Raw genomic sequence first — 5,964 nt, forward strand, 5'->3', positions numbered from 1 at the left:
GGTAATCTAACTCATGCACGGATGTAAAATCACCAGGAGATCTCCTGCCACCTCAGAAAATTCAGGCTGGTTACATCTTTATTAATTCCCAAAATCTAATCAGTGCATAATTAAAGGCATTAAAATAATCATGGAATTAATTAATGAAATGCATTGCAATTATTTATTGAATAAGACGTTTTATTTCCAGGGGGTATACGCTATCCCACGTGCTATGAAAGTATAATGAAATGCTCTGTATCAGGAGAGACATCTCGAAGTAACACTTTGGTGACAGGGTCTGTAGTTGAGTTGTTGCAAGTCTATCAGGAACTGTTTGGGGGATTTTCCTCCCTCCAGAGGCATTCACACATGCAAAGCAGATGCAGCAAGTATGACACACCTCAGCATTTTAATTTTAGATTCATTTTAATTCTGATAGAAGATATAATGCAAACTATGTATATTTAAATATATCTGATTTTTAAATAATGCTCTTACACAAAAATTGGAAGAAAAATGAATGCTTGAAAATCGTGTAATGTTTATAAAGGGGCATTTGCCCCTAATCACCTGGTGGAAAGTTTTTTGCCCACTTGGTTGTCCAACTGAGTCATATTCACTGCCAATTTCTCCTCCGTCATCTGACAATCCAGCTCAGTAAATATTGCCGTATTTTATAATACAGACAGACTATGTTACGTTCGCCAGCATCAATTAAGATTTTCCATGTAATGGTAGCAGATTATTGATTTTATCAATGATGCCGCATTGATCTTGCTTGCTCAATCTGGTTTGCTTCTAACTGCTTGATTGATCTTGCTTGCTCAATCTGGTTTGCTTCTAACTGCACAGATTCACTGCACACATTTGAGCCACTGCAAATTAATATTTTTAATTGAAGGGGTATCTATACCAAAACCTTTTATTTTATTCTGGATATAGTGTGGAAGGGTTAGATGTCCTTCAAGAATTGTATTTCTTTTATGACCCAACTAGGGAAATTCACCCTCTCCATTGGTCATGGTGACCACTGCTGCAAGGACACAAAGGGATGGGAAAGCTAAAATAATGCCTTGCAGCAGTGTTGATTAATGCAGGAAAGATTAGATTTACATATGTGTATTGTGGTAATGTGAAATAAAACATGTGCATTGCGTTACCCCATTTACCAAGTGGGCTTTAAGCTGGCCATACACTATTTGCACAGTTATGCTGTTAACACCCTTTCAGCTAGCATCCCTCGATCAGCTGGTTGAAGGAGCCAGTCGAAAAAATCTTCAAATCTTCATCCCCCTCCATACCTGATTGCCCGCTCTGTCTCCGTTCAGCCTTCTGATCCTGATCACTGGAAGGACACCCTGTCTCCTGCAGGGCCCGACATGTACATATTGTTCAGGGCCAGGCAGGAACATGTACATCTGAAGGGATGCTGGGATGTCTTGTTTGATAAAACATCAGCGTCTGCTCCAGCCGTCATGGATGTTTTTTCAAACAGGACATCCCCGGAATCCCTTTAGATGGGCCCTTCTCTGGAGCCTTCAGAACGCTGTTAAACGGCCGGGAGTACGTGCCCCCCTCTGCCCTCTCCCTGCTACCCACTGCCAGGACACTCTGGGGGGGAACAATAAAATGAGAGAGGAGGTGGTTTCCTGTTCCTAAAACTATAAAGAGCCCCTTGACACCTGTTAACATCCCCCGCATCCCTCTATAGCTCATTTGCTGAATTTTACCACAAATGACCAAACATGGAGGGACGAGGGAAAGAAAATAAGCAAAGAGTTATTATGGCTTGTGAAATTCTGAGGCTTGGCTCTGCCTCCTCTAACATCGACACTGACCGACGAGTGCCATTATGATAAATACGACCCTGAGCACGGAGACAAATTATTTATTTTTTTGCCGTACATCAGTAGTGTTCATCAGTAGGCAAGCCTTAGTGTATTAGCTAACCAATCATATACTGTATTATTAATAATAACACAGCCTGTTAAAAAAAATATGGTCTTCTGCAAAAAAAAAAAGCCATCAATATTAACAGCAATAGTAATGTATTTGATGAATATTTGTTGTATTATAAGCAGCACAATACATTCATGGCTTATCTGAAATGAGCAACAGTGCCAACTTGAACACAGATATTGCATGGAAATCACAGCTAGAATGAATTTTACATTAAAGTATATTGAGAGACAATTTGTTTTCATTTTGGAGGGAGGGTTAAAATTGCTGTCAGTTTTATTTTCCGTCTGTGTCTCATTAGGGAGATATTTCTGCACTTCATATCCTGTAGACTCAACAGAAAATAAGAGGAAAACATTTTAATGTGAGGGATACCCCTCTGGGACAGTTGTCACCAGACGTGTCCCAGTGGGAAGAATTCTTCTCTATTCCTATTCTGATGGCAACTCAAATGCTTGTGACGAGGGGTGTGGCCATTACTAAGCCCTACCAAATATAGCACTGGAGTGAGAGACCAGGCAGCACATTTCCACTTAATAATATATTTTACAGCATTTTCACAAAGACATCAGTTTAAACAACTTATAGTGGTACAGGACCATAAAGTGACATACTGGTGTGAGATTTAAATTGGTTTCCCCTTATGTATAAGCTTCATACTACAGTATTTCTGGTTATGGTGTGGTCCAGCAGAGGATTTAACTTTGTGTTGACAAATTATTTTACCGCTCTCATTAAGAGTTTTTAGATAGTGAAAGTTTTCACTTTTTAACTGGCATTACTTTTTAAAGACCAAGTCCACTTTTTGATAAAAATGAATAAGTGCACACATCTTTATAAAGAAAAAAAAATGTATATCTGCTTGCTAGTAGTATATATATGCAAAAACACCGGAGGGTTTAGAAACCCTTTAACTTCATAGCTATCACATGGGGGGCTCACAATCCCCCTATGTGATAGCACATTGGAGATGACAGGTCTTTTTAGAGTGACATTGAGGGTCTATTACACCCCTAGTGTCACCTTTCTATTTCAAAAGCTTCAATAGCTTTTTAGGGGAGAACTATGATCTTGGTGAGAGGTCCCTAAATACCCATAAGTGTTACAGTTTCACATTACCTAGCATGAATGCATTTAACAAAAACTATATATCTGATGCTACATCCATTTTAAATAAGCCAACTGTGTGATAACAGATGAGTTTTAGGTCTGTTATAGCTTCTGCTATAACTTTCCCTCACCCTCCCTTTGTGTCTACTGCTACCCTTCTATCTCCTCTCCAATCTCTCCAACACCCCTCTTCCTCTTAGTCTTCCTTTTTTCTGCTCTTCCTTCTCTTCCCCCTGGGTTCTCCAATCCTGCATCCTCTCTCTTCATTGTTCCCGGCTCCCTATCTGCTATGAGCTAGATAAAAGATGCGTTTTTCTCCTCTGGGTCAGACAGTAGCTGTGTAATCATCTGAGCACGGCAAACCAATTTATAAGAAGAGGACAGGGGAGATAGAACTCTTGAAATATGGTTGCATTTTCTGTCCCTGGCGTTTTCTCCTTAAAGATCTCTCGTCTCGGCACGCTTGTCACTCACTGCCTCTCTGACGTGTGACACGGCAGCCCGGGAGTCACAAAGTAGAATCAGTTCAGCGTCCTCCGTAAAATGCTTGCCACAAACTGCCTGTATCTGAAACGCTATCGCCAAAAAAAAGGAGCCGGATCATTTTTCAGGATCTGTTAACGTGTTGCTTTTCTGTCTGATAGGAAAAGGTATCTGAAATTGGAGCAACAAATTAAATGGAAACTATCAGGATTGTGTGAGTAATGTTATGTACACTGCAACACCTTCTACAGTCCGATACCATACAGGCAATCTTCTGCTTAGTACAGAAGCTGATGTACATTTATTTTTAGAGCTATGATGCTGCAAGAAAGTTCTCTAGGCCTTGAATATAACAACAGTTGATGTTTTTGATGTTTGTTCCGGGTTCCACAGGTACTGGGGGAAAGTGCTCATACATACAGGAAACAAGTGTGCTGCAGGTCACAGCTCGATGCATCAGATTGTACATTACTACTGGCAATAGCCTATGTCATTATAATAATTATTACGGGTATTTATATTTGTATTTATATTAAGTTTTGTTATAAAATTTTGCATGGCACTGAGGAGCATAAGAATTTCCTAATCCCCTCAGTATTATCTAAAGGCGCTACTGCCATACAAGCATCGTCCAGATGGAAGTTGTATAAGCAAAGCTGATAGTGTATTCACTCTCATCTGTCCCTGCCCTCAAGGAGCTTACAATCTAATGTCCCTATCTCATATGCACACATACATGGGCAAATTAAGACAGGAGCCAATCAAACGAGTTCTAAAGTCCCAGCATATACCATCCTGTTATATCATCAGCATTGTAATAGGAATACATACTAGAAGTGGCTTTTCATAATGCAATCAAAGCTTACTTGAAAAATCTCTTTTATGTAGTGAGTGCTGCCTTCTGTCTGCCCATCACTTTCATCAACTTCCTGGATTCCCGGTGTGCTTTTCTTCTCTTTTCCTGCTACTTGATGTGATGCAATCTCAATTTCTCAAGACTACATAGCCCATAATGCATTGCTTCTAGCAAGCAGTGATAATGTTACATTGTTCATATGTTGAGTTGTAGTTCAGAAGGCAGGCTCTGTGGGAGTTGTGACACAAGGAAGTACATATTAACAGGGCTGAGTCAAATTGTGTCAGTGCATTGAGGAAGTGGATTTGATGCAATCTCGATTTCTCAAGACTACATAGCCCATCATACATTGCTTCCAGCAAGCAATGACAATGATAGTGTCCGGACCTTAACCCCATTGAGAATCATTGGGATGTGCTGGAGAAGACTTTATGCAGTTCTCCGACTCTCCCATCATCACTACAAGATCTTGGTGAAAAATGAATGCAACTCTGAACGGAAATAAGTGTTGTGATATTGCATAAACTTATTGAAATGATGCCACGGCGTGCCGTAATCAAAACAAAAGGCGGTCCAATGAAATATTAGGGTGTGTTCTTTTTTTTGGACAGGTAGTGTATTTGAGTTATGACTTCACACTGTGCAGATAAATTACCAACTGGCTTTAATCTTTAAAGTGCCGTACTTCCACCCTGGTCGATCTCACTGATCTGCCTCACTCCAACATGGAGTTTCAATCCTTGTGTTAATTTGTAAAATATAAGTTTACTTTAGTTATCCTTTAATCAACCCCCTCCTCCCAGCACCCAATCAAAATCTTATACTCAACTGACCACACACTGTGTAGCTGTACAGCCACCGGAAGCTCTCACAGTCAGTCCCTTGCCTCTTCTGTACATGCACAGAAATGTTTCTATTCATTCCTATGAAGAGGCCATCTATTTTTGGGATGCATAATAGATGACCTTCCCATAGGAATGACTGGGATATAGTCTATGCATGTGAAGAAGCATGGGACTAGCCAGGTAACTTTGCATGGTGGCTATGTGACTTTCTGTGTAACTTGCAGTAGTGTGGACAGGTTACCGGTAATATAAGGCTTTCTGTGGGTGCTGGGGGAAGTAGTAAATTGTACAGAGGTTTTGTTGTTTGAGGCTCTGGCAGCTGCAGGGTAACATTTCTGCCTCGGATGGACTGACTCTTTTATGATCCTTGCAGAAAATAGAACTGTGAAACTAAAGATTAAAAAAAGTTTAGTCGAAGGTGACCAGTCAATAAATTGTTCTCACCACAATAGTTCACTGTCCCGGAAAATTAATATTGTCAATTGTTGTTTTTTTTTTAGAACAACAACTAATAACAGTATTGCCAGAGGGAAGAGAAGCTTTATATTCTTACAAGTAAGTAGAATTTATGTTTGTCAGAAGGACGGCTGGGATCAATGTTGTGCTCAATTGTAAGTTAATCAGGTAAATATTCTTTTGTTTTTCAGCACTAGGGCCAATGCTGATTTTATGCTGGTAGCTAGAGAAGAGCAAATTGATGTCTGTGTATTAAGTATATATATATATATA

The sequence above is a fragment of the Nanorana parkeri genome, unplaced genomic scaffold (assembly GCF_000935625.1).
Source record: "Nanorana parkeri isolate BGI_ZX_2015 unplaced genomic scaffold, ASM93562v1 scaffold268, whole genome shotgun sequence".
NCBI classification, from domain to species: Eukaryota; Metazoa; Chordata; class Amphibia; order Anura; family Dicroglossidae; genus Nanorana; species Nanorana parkeri.